The sequence below is a fragment of the Eumetopias jubatus genome, unplaced genomic scaffold, assembly GCF_037043125.1.
Source record: "Eumetopias jubatus isolate StellerSeaLion01/CBP00866 unplaced genomic scaffold, mEumJub1_p1.0 scaffold_3, whole genome shotgun sequence".
Taxonomy (NCBI): domain Eukaryota; kingdom Metazoa; phylum Chordata; class Mammalia; order Carnivora; family Otariidae; genus Eumetopias; species Eumetopias jubatus.
In genome coordinates this window covers 28,699,874-28,715,203 of record NW_028274809.1, presented here as the reverse complement: position 1 = coordinate 28,715,203, position 15,330 = coordinate 28,699,874, and the positions used below count along the sequence as shown (strand labels likewise).

The window sequence follows — 15,330 nt, the reverse complement described above, 5'->3', positions numbered from 1 at the left end:
AGTAAACACCTCTTCCTAGCTTGCCTCATTTGGTTTTGAAATTAATTAATTAGAAATAACAACAGCATATTCAGACAGGTCAAAATATGTAGATTATGTTCCTTTGACAAAGTGAACTAAATAAAATGAGTGTGTAGGTGCACTGTGGTTTGCCTCAGCACAAAACTGGAAATTAGGAGCTAATTAGAACTGTGTTCTAAATCTGGCTCAACCACACACACGTGCTGGGTGGCCTCTGGCAAACCATTTAACCTCTGGGTGCTTTACTCAGCTACCTGTATCCAATAAAGTTGCTAACATCAAATTGCTATGCCTGTGGATCATTCACTAGGTAGCTGTTCCAACATGCCTTTAAAAAATGTAAACTGTAATTATGGAGCACTCCCCTGGACTTCACCCGTTCAACAACCACATGCTTCTAGTCTATACCTTCAATGATGTGTCAGCCCAACAAAGGCAAAGTCAGCAACCAACTACTTATAATACACTACTTTCAGCCAAACTCAATGATCTATAGATATTTTATCTTATTTTTATACAAAGTACCCTTTCTGTAAAAAGGGTTATTTCTCCTATTTAACAGACTGACAAACGGAGGTCCATTTGTCAGTGCAGTAATAAAAACTCAACCCAAAGAATCCCCTGCATGTGTCAAAACGTAACAGGATGGAGAATCAGTGTATTGCTATTTTCTAACAAGGCAATCCGCTGTTTACATGCTCATTAGGCCAGGCTAATTAAGAGGATGAACACGGCAGTCCTCCCACACCGAGGCGGAAGCAGCTGTGAGCAGTAATACCAGCCCCAACCCACAGAAAGGTGCCATGTTCTCCCAAGCTGGATGATAAAAGTGCTGACTTCCTCCCACTTGACTAAATGGCTTGTAATCAGAACTGAATGAGTGCTGAGAGGGTGTCTGAGGCCAGGGAGTCTTAGAAGCAGCTGGACTAGAGAGAAAAGGGCAGGGCCAAAGACACCTAGGGTGAACCGTTTCTGCCAGTCCATTTTCAAACATGAGAATGAAGAGGGATGACCAGGACGGTCAGCATATGTGGCTCTCATGTGTTCTTCACTTTGGTTAAGGCTGCAGCTGACTGAAAATTTTCTAATATATATTTTATATATGTTATATACATATCTAATTATCTCTATATTTATATTATCTATATATCTAATTATATAACGTCAAGAATCCACCATGGAAGGATCTGACCCTACGAAAATACCTTTCTGGACTATGAGGCTACAAGAGATAATGATTTTTTCAGGTGCTTTGACCTAACGACACCGTAGGCATGTGAACGGAGCACAGGCCACCCCCGAACAGCAGATAAGGACATGGTGTCGCTGTGGACCTCATAAGGGCTTCAGGGGTCTTTCGGAGGAAAAGGATGGTGACAAACACAGATGGAATCCCATTTCATAGGCCCAGGAGGAACGTTAGAAGGCTACATTCTATACAAGTTTTAATAAATGAGCAATCTATTGCTACGTTAACACATCAGGAGAATAACATTTAAAAAAAAAATAAGTGGCAGAGTGTTTTCCCAGTTCTAAGAGCAATAAATATTCATAGAAATTCTGGAAAATACTGACAGATATGGCAAAGAAAATAATCAGTCATGATCTCATCATAACTCAGAGAAAATAAATCAATAGTTAGGTGTGTTTTGTCCAGTATTGACTTGGAATCAGATTATATATATATAATGTGGGCACACTGTCTGTTTACATATATGCTCAAAAAGCAAATAACACTAACCTTGAAAAAAAAAAACAAGCAAAGTCCCAGAATGTGCTGTGCCCACTTACACCCTCAACCTGGTACAAGGCCCCACTCGATTGAACCTCCCTTCTAGAGCTCTGCAGAGACTTCCTCAGTACACAACTACTAATGTTCTTCCAAGTCCTGACCCTCCTTGACACTATTAACCAACCCCTCCTCAAACATCTCTGCGGCCTCACAGACATCACATGCTCTGACCTTTCCTCTCATTTCTACTGCCTCATTCTGGGTCTCCATCTTTCTTCTTTCCTTACTGGTCCCTTCACCAAATGTGGGCATTGCCTGAGCTCTCTTCTCTAACTACAGCTACATATTCTCCTGAGGTCCATTTATCCATGCTTGTCAATAATTACTTCTATGTTCATGCCTTCCAAATGTCCACTGTTGGTCTCAAGCTCAGGCCTGACCTCTGGTCCTAGGTTCCCAACTATTCTTAAGACTTTTCTACCTGGCTTATCTCATGACAAAATTAAGCTCAATTTGTCTAAAATCACAATCAGTTATTCATTCAGTAAATATTTGCTGAAGGCTCACCACGGGCTGGGCACTGTTCTAGGCACTGGGGGAACAGTAGCAAATAAAATCCTTCAATGAAGTTTCTGTTAACAAGGCCAACTTGCTCACCTGACACTCTAAACCTCTCACAGCCTCGGCCCAGCTTGCCTGCCCAACTGCTCACTTCTCTTCTGTAATATACTCTTCCTCCAAACTGCAATGCCATCACTCAAATTTTGTTCTCCCAACTCCAAAACTTTACTTAACACAGTTACCTCTGAGGTACCCTCTCCCCAGCTCTACCTATGAAATTCTATCCACTCTACAAGATTCAATGCCACTTCTTCCACAAGCTTTCTGTAATCCCTGATCCTAAAACAGCCTGCTCTTTTCTTTAAATTTCCCACAGGATGTCTTTGGTACTCTGTCCCCACAACATACATTGCATGCTGCCTGTTCTTTCTGAAATGATGACAATAATAATAATTTATCAAAAGCCCCTACTGTGCCCGCTACACTGCTTGGTACATCTCTAAGCCTCACGATGTATAATGTGAGTATTATTACCTCCATTTTACAGACAGAAAATGGAGGCTCAAAGACAAATAATTTGCCTGAGGTCACACACCTACCCTACCGGACTTATAGCAACTTCAGAGTGGTGATTTTAAACCATTTCATTTTTATAACCCCCACTGGGCCTAGAACTATGGCTAGTACACAATAGCTGCTCAGTAAATATTTGTTGAATGAACAACTGAATAAAGAGTAAGTTTTCAAAGCACTGACATCTGTAAATATAAATACCACCCTGATTTTCTGGCAAAAGTACATTTGAAGTCATTATAAGCTCATGTAAGTAAAATCTGACAAAACATATGTTGACTTGAGCTTTTAAGATTTTTCTTGGTAGAGAAAGCTTCTATGCTACAGAAAGCAGGTTTAAAAATAACATGGCAAGGGTCAGGCAGCCAAGACCTCACTCAGACCTTTTATAGAAGCAAAAGCACGTATGCAGCACTAGGGAATTGTTTTGTGAACCACTGCAAATCAGTAGTTGGGCTGGTCTCATTTTCCACTGACTTAGAGCTTAAGCTCTTTCTAATACCAGTAAAGAGATGTTCCCTTTGAAATACACCAGGCAATCAATTTAAAGCATTTTTCAGTACATCTCTGTGCTTGCTTATTGTTTGCCACTTGCAAAAATCACTGAGACATTTGATGCCCCAAGATGTTTTCCCAGAAACTAACCTAAATGTAAGCATGGCACTTCAAATCTCAGACCGCTTTGCCATTGTAGGCAGTAATGTTACTATGCCCCTATGTCAACCACTGGATTGGAAAGCCAAGGCTCCTGATTGGGGAATCCCATTTCATAAAACCACCAGAGTTCTAATATGTCGCGCTTTTAGAAACCAAACAGACACAAATTTCAGTTATGTGTCTAAAGATACAGACTCAAATGTTTTCCACTTCCCTTTACCTCCACAGCAAGGAATAGAGATTAAAAAACAGCAATAATCGTGCCTCAGATAAACCTCATTGGCTACGATACTGCCACGGCACAAAAAATACACACTCAAATTATCTAGGACTGAGGTGAAGTAGGTGAAAACTTCCATCATAAAAATCACATCTTGCTACAGTCAGCCTCCAACTGCAACAGGGAATAACTTCCTAGTCCATGCAGGTGCCACCTGGGCCGAGCCAGCTGGCATCAGCTGAATACATGACAGATCACAACAATGAAGGTAACAACCACCAGGGAGGTTCACTGAGACCCCGCTATGCAAGCTACCCAAAAAGAACCAGGGAAGTAGCTTTAAAGATTTCATCAATTCATATAACCATTTGGCTCTACTGAGAATAATCATTTTCATATGCATGGCTTAGAGTACGGTTTATAAAGTGCTTGATAAGCTTCTTGATAAAAACTAGTAGTAAACCGAGAGAGGTAAGAAAAAGTAGCAGGATTACTTTAAAGATGATGAAAGAGAAACCAAGATGACTTATCTCTTGTCATTCAAAGGCCCTGTGGGGAACAAAAAGAGGTTCCTGGAATCCCTGTCTAATCACTGAGCCAACCAAGTTCAATTACCTTTTAAATCAACTTAAATCACGTAGAGGCCCTGATGTTAGAACCATAAACTGTGAGTAGACTGAATCCAACAATTTGCCACTCAGTTTTGAGTTTGTTCAATGGGACAGAGGTGTGGCAATGAGAACACAAATTTCTGAGACCAGAAAGGGTTAATGTCCCAGCACTGCCTTCTAAGCTGAAGGACTACAAGCAAGTCAGGCTGACTCAGGACTTCGGGCCCTCCTTATCTGCAAAATGGAAATCCTGCCAATGCCTGCCCCCATCTACCTTAGGGAATTGTAAAGCACAAATGCAGATAATGTATGTGAAAGCTCTTTGTAAAATCTAAAGCAATTACTATTCCTATTAGAAGCTAGCTGATTCCTAACCACACAACCATTTATACTCAACAAGCCTTTACAAGGATGGACCAAGTACCCAAACACTATAATAGAGGCTAGGGACACAAAACCAGAGCTGCCCTAGAAGCACGTAACAGCTGGTGGGGGAACAACATAAAACCAAGTGTAAACAGTGCCTTAACAGAAGTATCCAAAGGGTGTTATGGGAACATAAATAAGTAATCATTAATAATCAAGAGATAATAAAGAGTCATAATGACCAAACACAATTAAATGACCTAACAGTCTACACAGAGATGACTTCAGTTGGAAGAAACCAAAGACAAAGTAAACAACCAACCAAACCAATCATACCTGCTCTAGAAATGATGCTGCTTCTGGCATGAAGCTGTCAACCTCTGGTAAGAGCTTCAGAGGCTCCACCAAAGGGTAAGCTCCAAGTACACTAACAATGGCACAAATGGAAGGCACCAATGCAGAGAGCTCTTCACAAGTTGCCCAAGTCTTTCTGACCCACAGAAACATCACTGGCCAACAGAAGGCCTCTGTTGCGTGGCTGGGATGTCATGGGAAATCAATAAATGCCTCATTTCCTGTTGACTTTAATTCCTTAGGTCACTGTAGCTGATTAGCAGAAGGGAAAATACTTACAACTTTAACCTTCAAAACAACAATCAGCCTATGGGTTAGCACATACTCACAAACCAGTTCCCATGGGCACGTAGGGTGAATGTACATTAGAAGTGATTAAATGATTTTTTTTTCGTTCTCTGCTACAACTGAATCTTTTAAAAAGTGAGCCTTGGGTCTTTGTTTAATGGCATCCTGAGAGTATCAGACCCATGATAAGGTCTAAGCAAAAGGTGACTCCTTATTTGAAAGGACACACAATACTCAGTAGTGATGAATTGCATCCATGACCCCTCCCTCCCTTTTTTACTTAATCTGTGACAACAACCTTGACTACCAAGCAGCCTCTTACAATTCTGTCAGGAAATAAGCAAGGCTGGCAGAGGCAGACAAAACAGGCTATGACCTTCAAAGATAACAACAAGGTAAGGTAAAATAATAGGATGAGTCTTTATTTTACAATGTACAACATGAAGGTCAGAAAAATCTGTCCATCAAACAGAACAAAGGAAAAGTTTACAAAATATGCAGGAGGAGAACAATAGAAACTATATTTTCATCTCCATTTCTGGATTTAAATTTCTTTTATTATGGACTATATTCATGAGTATAGAATGAATTTTTAGAAAACAGTGCAGCAGCATGTAAACATTCTGGAGTTCTGATTGGTGCATATTTCTTTAACTTTTTAAAAAAAAGATTATTTATTTGAGAGAGAGAAAACAAAGAGGGGTGAGGGGGCAGAGGGAGCGGAACAAGCAGACTCCCCACTGGGTGTGTAGCTCGACATGGGACTCGATCCCAGGAGCCTGGGATTATGACCTGAGCCAAAGGCAGACGCTTTACCGACTGAGCCACCCGGGCACCACTCTTCAGCTCTTTTGATTTGACATTAAGATGATAGGCATATGATTACTGGGACTCAAACAGCTGCTCATCATCCAAGACTACCACTACTAAACTCATTAAAAATGTCCCGTAAAGGGCTTATTCAATGTAGATGGACACATTTAAATATGGAATGATGTAGTTAATAAAATATTTAAAAACAAAATAAAGACAGTTCTTATAATTCCTGAGCCAAGACCAAGATTAAGAAGTCATAGCTAATATTTTTGAGTACTTACTAAGGGCAGTCATTATTTAAGCCCTTTATCTGCATCATGTTGTTAAATCTTATCGGAGAGCTGCTATTATTATCACTTTACAGAAAAGGAAACTCAGATTTAAACAGACCAAGTTATGTGTCCAAAGTAATATGGCCAGTGAGTGGAAGTAAGACTCTAAAATGCACATACAGCCCTGTATGGCATTTAATAGCAAATTAATTACCCTGAGATAAGACAACTAAAATTTTACATACATGGTGCTTTGAATTTTAGTGTCAAACATCAGCAACTTTAAATTATTTATTATTAATAATTATTTAAACTATTTATTTTTAAATCTTTGTTAATCCCACAACTCAGAAAGTTAAATGCTAATTATCATCTTTACACCCAGAGAAACAGTTTATACTTAATTTATTCAAAAAATCATGTCTGTAATACTTCTGTGTCATTGTAAGTTCTCTGAGGGAATGGTGGATGAGAGGTCCCTGAACAAACAGAGTAAAAAGCTGTTCTCTAACTAAACAGCTAACCTCAATTCTCTTAGTGACCTTGAACACATTACTTGGAATGTCTGCAAGAGAATAATAACTGTGACTTCATTTAGGCCAAATAAGTGCTTTTGCAAATGTTGACATAGTCCTAATTGCCCAAACCTTTTACTAATGTTTCCCTCAGACATCATTTTTCATTTAGCCAATAAATAGAAACACTTGTAAAAAATGTTTACTTAAAAAAAAAACTGCTAATAAGTGTTTCTGTCAAAAGGATTAAAGAAATATTTTCAAATTAAATGTGACTATAGATAATTCTAACATATTTTAACTATTAAGGCATGCCGAAATAAAGTGCCTCCTTCTAAAACCAACTGAACTTTTTTGGGGGAGGAATAGGGGTAAGAATATCATTGTACATGGGGCTCAATCAAAGTAACAAAGTTGACCCTCAACCTTCAGTCTTGTTTCTTAAGTCTACTGAAAGACGATATGACCACACTGGTACCAGGAATCCATAGACATCATATTTAACATTTCAGTGAAGGACAATCACTTTGGGACCATAAGACCTAGAACTGGAAGACCTCGGTTTCAACATTCCATGCACAATGGCCAGAGGTGTGATTCTGGGCAAGCTATGTGAACCTGAATTCCAGTTACATTGATGCAGGTCAAATAAGGATACCTGTCCAACCCTCTTCAAAAGTTTTCTTGGAGAGCAAGTCAAATGACATAATGCAGTGCTTTGTGAACTCCAAAGCACAGGATACAGGACGCAGACAGGGGCTGTGTGGTGCCAGGGAAAGGGTCCGCATTCTCTTTGATCTCCTCTCATTATAAACCAACGAACTGGTACAGAGGGGTGACAGCAATCGGTTCAGGAAACTCTGAGATAGGTTTTAATCTACTCAAGGAATGCCTGCACTGTTCAAGGCAGTGAGAGTTACTGTGTTTTCTGCTTTTCTGGTGGTCTTGGGGTGGGGAGATTCAATAATGCAAGTGCATGATGATTCAAAAGGATTATCTCTCCTCAAAGAAGAAAAACCAAGTAAGTAAAACCCTCCCTTGCCCTCCAAGTTCCCCTACAGCTAAAACATTTTCTCCTCCTACCTTTTAATTCCAAGTTTCTAGGAGAAACTTGCTCTTTATGCTTTCTGACTCTACTTCTCCCCACCCATTCATTCGCACCCCCGCCCCCCGCCCCCCAGAGGCAATCTGGTTCTGCCCCAGCTGAAACTGCAGAGGCAAAGGTCATCAACAATTTCCTTGTTGCTAAACCCAGGAGATTTTTCACTGCACGTCGGACTTGACCCCTCAGCAGTATCTGACCTATTGAACACCCACTCTGCATTGCTCTCACGAACACACCGATGCAGCCTCTTCTGATGTTTCTCCTTTATCTCAGGATGCTCAGTTCAGTCCCCACCATGAGCTCCCCTTCTTATGCTCATATCATAAATACAGGTATTCCTCCATTTCCCCTATAACCCTCCTATTAGTTCCTCTTCTATCTGAGTGATCTTCATTTCTGTGGCTTCAGCGGCAGTCCATGTGGTGGATGAGGACCCGATTACTCCCCTGAGCTCTAGACCCACAAATGCAACTGCCTTTTGGATGTCCCCTAACTCCTAAATGTGCACAAACCCAGCTCCTCATCTTACCCTCAACCTGCCCCTCAACCTGGTATTGTCCATACAGTGAAGGACACCATCATCTGCCCCAGAAAGTGAACAGCACCCTTGACCCTTCTGTCTCCTTCACCCGCAATCACTCCAAAGAGCAAGTTATATTAATGCTACCTCTACCACATCCTTCACATCTACCCATTCCTCTCTTTATTGTCTTAGTTCAGACACCACCACCCAGTCTTCTTCCCTTCAGTCTTGCCCTCCTCTAATCCAGTCACCACACTGCAAAGGAAGTGGGCTTTCCGAAATTAAAACCCTGGTGTCTTCTGGAAAAAACCATACACTCCTTAACACTGCCTGTAAGAGCTCACTGCCACTCACTTTCCTGGGCTCATCTCTTGAATCTCCCTCTTACCCTCTACCCCACAACACACAGGGACACAACTTGGCTAATTTTAATTCAGCCTTTGGGTCTCTGCTGAAGTGTCACTTCTTCCCTGACCTCCCACGTCCGTTTTAGTCATCCCTCTTATGTGTTCCCACTGCATTCTGATCTTAATTTATAATGCCTTTCACGCTGTGTAAATTGGCCTGTTTACTTGTCTGTCTCCACCACTAAACCATAAGTTTCATGAAGGCAAAGACTGTACCTGTTTTATTCAAAGTTGTGCTCCTGGCTCCAAGTACAAGAGCTATCTGTCACGGTAAAAACAAGTGCTCAACTCTTACTTGTTCAGTCAATGAATCAATGAATCCCTGAGGGTAGAAGAGAAGTTGTTCTGGAAAAGCTAAAGTGCTGACTCAAATGGATCAAGAACACGTGGGAAACTATCATTTAGTCAATTTCCTGGAGCATGAAAACTGCTGGTCACCTTTCTGATGTTTTCTAACATGTTCCCTGTTCTGTGACTGAAACCTACATTTACAATCACATATACAAGCCACAAAGTAAAGTGGATATTTAGTGGATATTATTTCCCCATTAGACAAATGGTCACAAGTAAACTGGATAACTCAGAACCAGGCAGCTTTAGTTTGTACTGAATTATAAATTGGTTACACTAGGGGCGCCTGGGTGGTTCAGTTGGTTGGGCGACTGCCTTCGGCTCAGGTCATGATCGGATCGAGTCCCGCGTCAGGCTCCCTGCTCAGCAGAGTCTGCTTGTCCCTCTGACCTTCCCCCCTCTCATGTGCTCTCTCTCTCTCTCTCTCAAATAAATAAATAAATAAAATCTTTAAAAAAAAATTCGTTACACTAATCAAGGTAAGTGGACAAACAAATCTCTACCGTACTCACAAACATGGCATATAATCGAAGAATCCAATATGAAACACATAACTCAAATTAACAGTTAATGTGTATGAAAAAGAAACAAAATGTTAATGAAAATAGCATGCCTGACATCTCAATACAATGGCCTCAATATTTTAACTTTAGTTTTTGCTCATAACTCACGTTGCCATCAAGACTAATTACATCCACAGACTAAACACAGTCTTTACCTTATTGTCAGTATGAAGGTAAATTATGTGGGCTTTTTATTATCTGTCTGGTAATATCCATAGGAGCCCATGAAGGAGAGCATACCCAATGCATGGAATTTACTACTGGTGGTCATTTTTATCATAGTGTCACTCAGTACTCAGTTCTCAGAATTTTTAGCTTGCACTAGAAGCTCTAAGCTACGGTTCAGCTACTTATGAACCAAATACAAAATCACTTTAAAAGAAAAAGGATGAAGAAAAAAGCAATTCCTAGCTAGACATCCTTCCACACGGTTTCTTCTAAGGGATTAACATTCCCCATGAAGAAAATCACCATCTGGCTAGTGCCAATGGAGCAATAGACAGTTTCTGGACATTTCTTGTAGGTGTGTGAGAACAGAGCACAATGAAAATAGGAAAGGGAACCAGTGGGGAAAATGAAATAGTGCTCTGCTGCTCCTGGAAACTGTCTAGAGATGGAGAATCCTAAAAAATCTGCCAAAATGATTTAATCTTTTCCAGGTTCCTATTAAAATCAGGTCTTCTGAAACAAGTAATTAAAGTAGTACCCATCTACCTACCTACTTCTTAAATATGTAAATGTATAGCTTGACTTCAAGTATTATGGAAAGGCTGCATACATGATTAAACTGGAATAGAGAATGTCAAGTATCTGATAAATATTCAATGAATATTAGCATTGGGTGTTTTGTAACACAGATGTTACCAGCCTGGGTCCAGCTTGGTTCTCCTAGCCAGAACATGCAGATGTCCTTCTTTTTGCAAATGGTTACATATCCATCACAGTTCTTTGTTTTCCACTTGTATAATTAACCTGGGTCTAGAGCCTAAAGCTAAAATCCATCTATCTATGAGAAAACAAAGCTACACTAAGCATTTGTGAACATTAACTGTAAAAATATTTCTAAGTTCCTTTGGATCGATTGCTAGGAGTATTAGGTCAAGTGGTAGGAGCATTAGTGAGGCTGTTCATACATTCAGCCAACGAGCTTTTCAGAAAGGTTATACCATTTGCTCACCCCTCACAGCATTTGAGAGTATCTGCTCCACTGCACACTAACTAATGTGAAGAACTGAATTTGTTAACAATCTAACTTAAGAGCTGGAAAAATGGGGCCCTGCTGTTGTTCCAATCCTCATTTCTTTGACTAATGAAAAGAGAACGTATTTTCATACGTCTATTAGTCACTTAATTTTCTCTTCTATGGATAGTCTGTTCCTGTCTTTGCCCACTTCTCTGTTGGAGTCTGTATTAGTTTTCTATTGCTATATAACAGATTTCCCCAAACTCGGTAGCTTAAAGCAACGCCTATTTCTTATTTCACAATTCTGAAGGTCAGAAGTCTGGGTGAGCTTGACAGGGTTCCCTGTTCAGGGTCTCTCTCAAGAGGCCAAAATCAAGGTGTTGTTGGCCAGGCTGGACTCTTCTCTAAAGGCTCTGGTGAAGAATCCAGTTCTAAGCTCATTCAGGTTGTTGGCATAGTTCAGTTCTTAGGTTGTGCCCCCAAGTCTGAGGTTCCAGTTTCCATGCTAGGCCACCCCCAGAATTCTAGGCATCCTGCATTCTTCAAGTCTCCTCCATTCCTTCTCAAGTGTTGCCTCCACCTTCAAAATAGCAACAGTATGTTGTTCCTCCTCAAGCTTCAAATAGTTTGGATTTCCCCAGCCAGAGAAAGCTCTCCACTTTTATGGGCTCCTGTGATTAGATTAGTACTACTCACATATTTTCCCCATTTTAAATTCAACTGTGTCCTATAACATAATATAGTCAAAAGAGTGGTAATTCATCATCTTTACAGGTTGCACGGATTAGGGCATGCAATCTTGGTAGAGAGGCATTTTTAAAATTCTGCCTGCTATAGAGTCATAGGTGTTGTTTCTTACCATTTGTTCATGCTCTTTATGCTAAATCTCAATTGCATGAATTTACCAAATAAATGAACCTTACTGATGACTGTAAGAAGCTGCATTTTCACAACAGCAAAGGCAACTGTGGATGGGGCTACTGTGTGCTAATAAGAATTTTGAGGGGCGTCTGCGTGGCTCAGTTGGTTAAGCCTTGATTTTGGCTCAGGTCATGATTTCAGGGTTGTGAGATTGAGCCCCGCATTGTGCTGGGCATGGAGCCTGCTTAAGATTCTCTCCCTCTCTGGGTGCCTGGGTGGCTCAGTTGGTTAAGCATCTGCCTTTGGCTCAGATCGTGATCCCGGGGTTCTGGGATCAAGCTCTGCATCGGGCTCCCTGTTCAGTCCGGAGTCTGTTTCTTCCTCTCCCTATCCCCCTCCCCCCTGCTTGTGTGTTCTCACTCTCTGTCAAATGAATAAATAAAATCTTAAGAAAAATTTTTTTAAAGATTCTCTCCCTCTCCCTGCCCCTCCCCCTCCTAAAAAAAAGAATTTTTAATACCTAACTTTGCCAACCCTGATATTTTTTTTTAAATTTTAATCGTGGGAAAATACCTATAAAATTTGCCATCTTAGTCATTTTCAAGTGTACAGTTCAGTAATAAGTACATTCACATTGTGCAACCAATCTATAGAACTCTTCATCTTGCAAAACTGAAACTATACTCATTTAACAAAACTCTCCATTTTGCCCCTCCCCCAGCTTCTGCAACCACCATTCTACTTTCAACACTGGTTTATTTTTATTATACATATTTTTAGAAAAAAAATCAATGAAATATTTTATTTTTTAGTAATCTCTACACTCAACGTGGGGTTTGAACTCATGACCCGGAGATCAAGAGTCACATGCTCTTCCGAGCCAGCCAGGTACCCCTTATGTATTTATTAACAAACATGTATACAGCAATTATTACATGTACTGTTCTTAATGCTTCAAAAATACGAATTCATTTAATCCTCATAACAACCCTATGAGATCAGTACTATTATTAAGCTCGGTCTATAAATTCAGAAACACAGCAGGTAACTTCCCAACATTATACAATAGGAAGTAGCTACACAGGAACTAGAATCCAGGTAGCCTGGCTTTATAGTTCTTGCTATGAACCATTACACTGTGCAAATATTCATTTTAAAGACAAACTCATATTATATTATCTCTTTGATGTACTTGCTTTCAAAACGCTTCTCTTTTTTTCAAATTTTTTAAAAGATTTTATTTATTTGACACAGAGAGAGAGAGAGAGAGAGAGAGAGAGAGAGAGAGAGCACAAGCAGGGGGAGGGGCAGCAGCAGAGGTAGAAGCAGACTCTGCTAAGCAAGGAACGGATGTGGGGCTCCATCCTAGGACCCTGGGATCATGACCTGAGCCAAAGGCAGACACTTAACCGACTGAGCCACCCAGGCGCCCACAAAACACTTTCTATGTGCAATTTAATCTAATACTCTTCTACTAACTAAAAGTTAGACTAGGGCGCCTGGGTGGCTCAGTTGGTTAAGCGACAGCCTTCCGCTCAGGTTATGATCCTGGAGACTCAGGATCGAGTCCCACATCGGGCTCCCTGCTCAGCAGGGAGTCTGCTTCTCCCTCTGACCCTCTTCCCTCCTGTGCTCTCTATCATTCTCTCTCTCTCAAATAAATAAAATCTTTAAAAAAAATAAAAATAAAAGTTAGACTATGTGATGGAGACATGTCTATATATAGCCCAATTTTTGGTGAAGGCATTTTCAAAGTTAATGAAATGAAAACTGCCTTGTATTTGATTATACGTACAATTAAAGCTTACATGTAGGCAGTTTATAATAAAAACCTTATGAATGAATACACATTGCAATTCACTGTGACTACTGAAATTAAAATATTAAAGAAAAAAAAAGTTTCTCTTTTCCAAGGATTAAAAAAGAAGGGAAAAAACTTCCAAATGAGTTTACAACAGCATAGCTCAGTTTCAGTTTAACCTGTTAAATTCAAATCTGCCCTGTTTTGCAAGCTATAAATCTAGACCAATCTCAGTTTATCCTCAATTATATATCTCAGTAGACATTTCATTTATTGAGTGGGTCTGAAATTTCCTTATCCTGGTTTTTCAGCTTAGTAATCCTGTCACAGAAGACCAAATCATGCTTGTCATCAGTCACACGGTATCATTTACTACACATTAAAAATGATCGGAGTCCACAGAGCGAACAATCGCTGTTGCTCGAGGAGCCCCGGCGTGAGGTGAGTGATAGGCTCTGCTGAGATTTGGTTTCTAGGACCCAGGAAGCAGGGAGACTAAAAACAACGCACAGGACGGGATCAGCTATTTCAAATTGCTTTCTACTTACACACCCGATGTCTAAAAATCAGCAGACAATGTATCATGTAATCTCCCCTCGCCCATTATCCACGACACTGTAGTGCAGCCTCCAGCACGAAATCAAAACCAGAGTACGGAAGAAACAGCAAAATCATCGCCACCCCAGGGATACCCTCGGATGTTACAACGTTGTCATGCCCACACCCTTCCCCCACTGGCCAGCCAGGCAGCACAGAAGCAGGCGGATTCTCCCCTGGCCGCCGGCTGGGCCTCTCCCCTCACCTGCGGGGCCTGCAGCCTACTCCTGGCTGGGGCTCGGCTTCGCAGCAAGCCGGCCTCACCGTGACAGCCCGTCTGGCCGCCGACCATCGCAGCCCGGCGGTCTGTTTACAAGCGCGGCTCGCGGTCCCGCTCTTAAATGCTTCCCCCCAGCCACCCGGGAAGCGAGACCCGACACACAAGGTTCCAGGTCGCAAGACTCGTCTTTTTTTGCCCCAGGACCCGGCCGCGGAGCAGGGCCTGACAGCACCGCCGGGCCTTATCTCTGTTTCCTTCTGCACAGGGTTTTGTCACACACATTTTGGAAACAATGGCGGGTGCCGCAGAGTCTCCTCCCTGCTCCTCCCGACGCCCAAATGGATGTTTGCAATTGGAAAATTTCACTGGGAACATATACAGGATTGGACCCATTTTTAGCAGCTCCCTCCGAAAATTACTCAGATAAGTTCTTTCTGAAAATAGGACTATTACAACCTGGAGGTTGCTTCTCATTTCAGGTTTGGAGCTGCGGAGAAAATCCATTTTCGCTGTCCTGCCCTGTTGTAGACAGCAGGTTAAAAGGGGTTGATTTTTGAGGTGAGGACTTCAACCCCCATTCGGATTCCCAGCAAAACAGAAAGTGGTTGTGTGTGTGTGTGTGTGTGTGTGTGTGTGTGTGTGTGTGTGTGTGTGTGTGTGTGTGTGTTTATATATGCACACTTCCTAACCATTTTCTCAATTTATAATTACGCATTTATTTTCCTTATTTTAT

At 41.1% G+C, this 15,330-nt stretch overlaps 1 protein-coding gene and 1 pseudogene across 8 annotated transcripts in view; both read right to left on the bottom strand.

Moving 5' to 3' along the window:
- The window catches only part of PLEKHM3 (pleckstrin homology domain containing M3), a 179,034-nt gene extending 164,334 nt beyond the window's left edge, over positions 1 to 14,700 (bottom strand). For 6 of the 8 annotated variants that reach the window (XR_003610656.2, XR_015767849.1, XM_028112119.2 and 3 more), the window contains exon 1: positions 14,583 to 14,700. The gene's annotated coding sequence lies outside the window, so the exon portion shown is untranslated. Of the gene's footprint in view, positions 1 to 14,328; positions 14,431 to 14,582 lie in introns of those variants that run through there. The other 2 variants (XM_028112121.2, XM_028112120.2) reach the window with 2 other exon arrangements.
- On the bottom strand, positions 3,725 to 3,853 carry LOC114216030 (U4 spliceosomal RNA; annotated as a pseudogene).
- Positions 14,701 to 15,330: the final 630 nt, after the last annotated feature.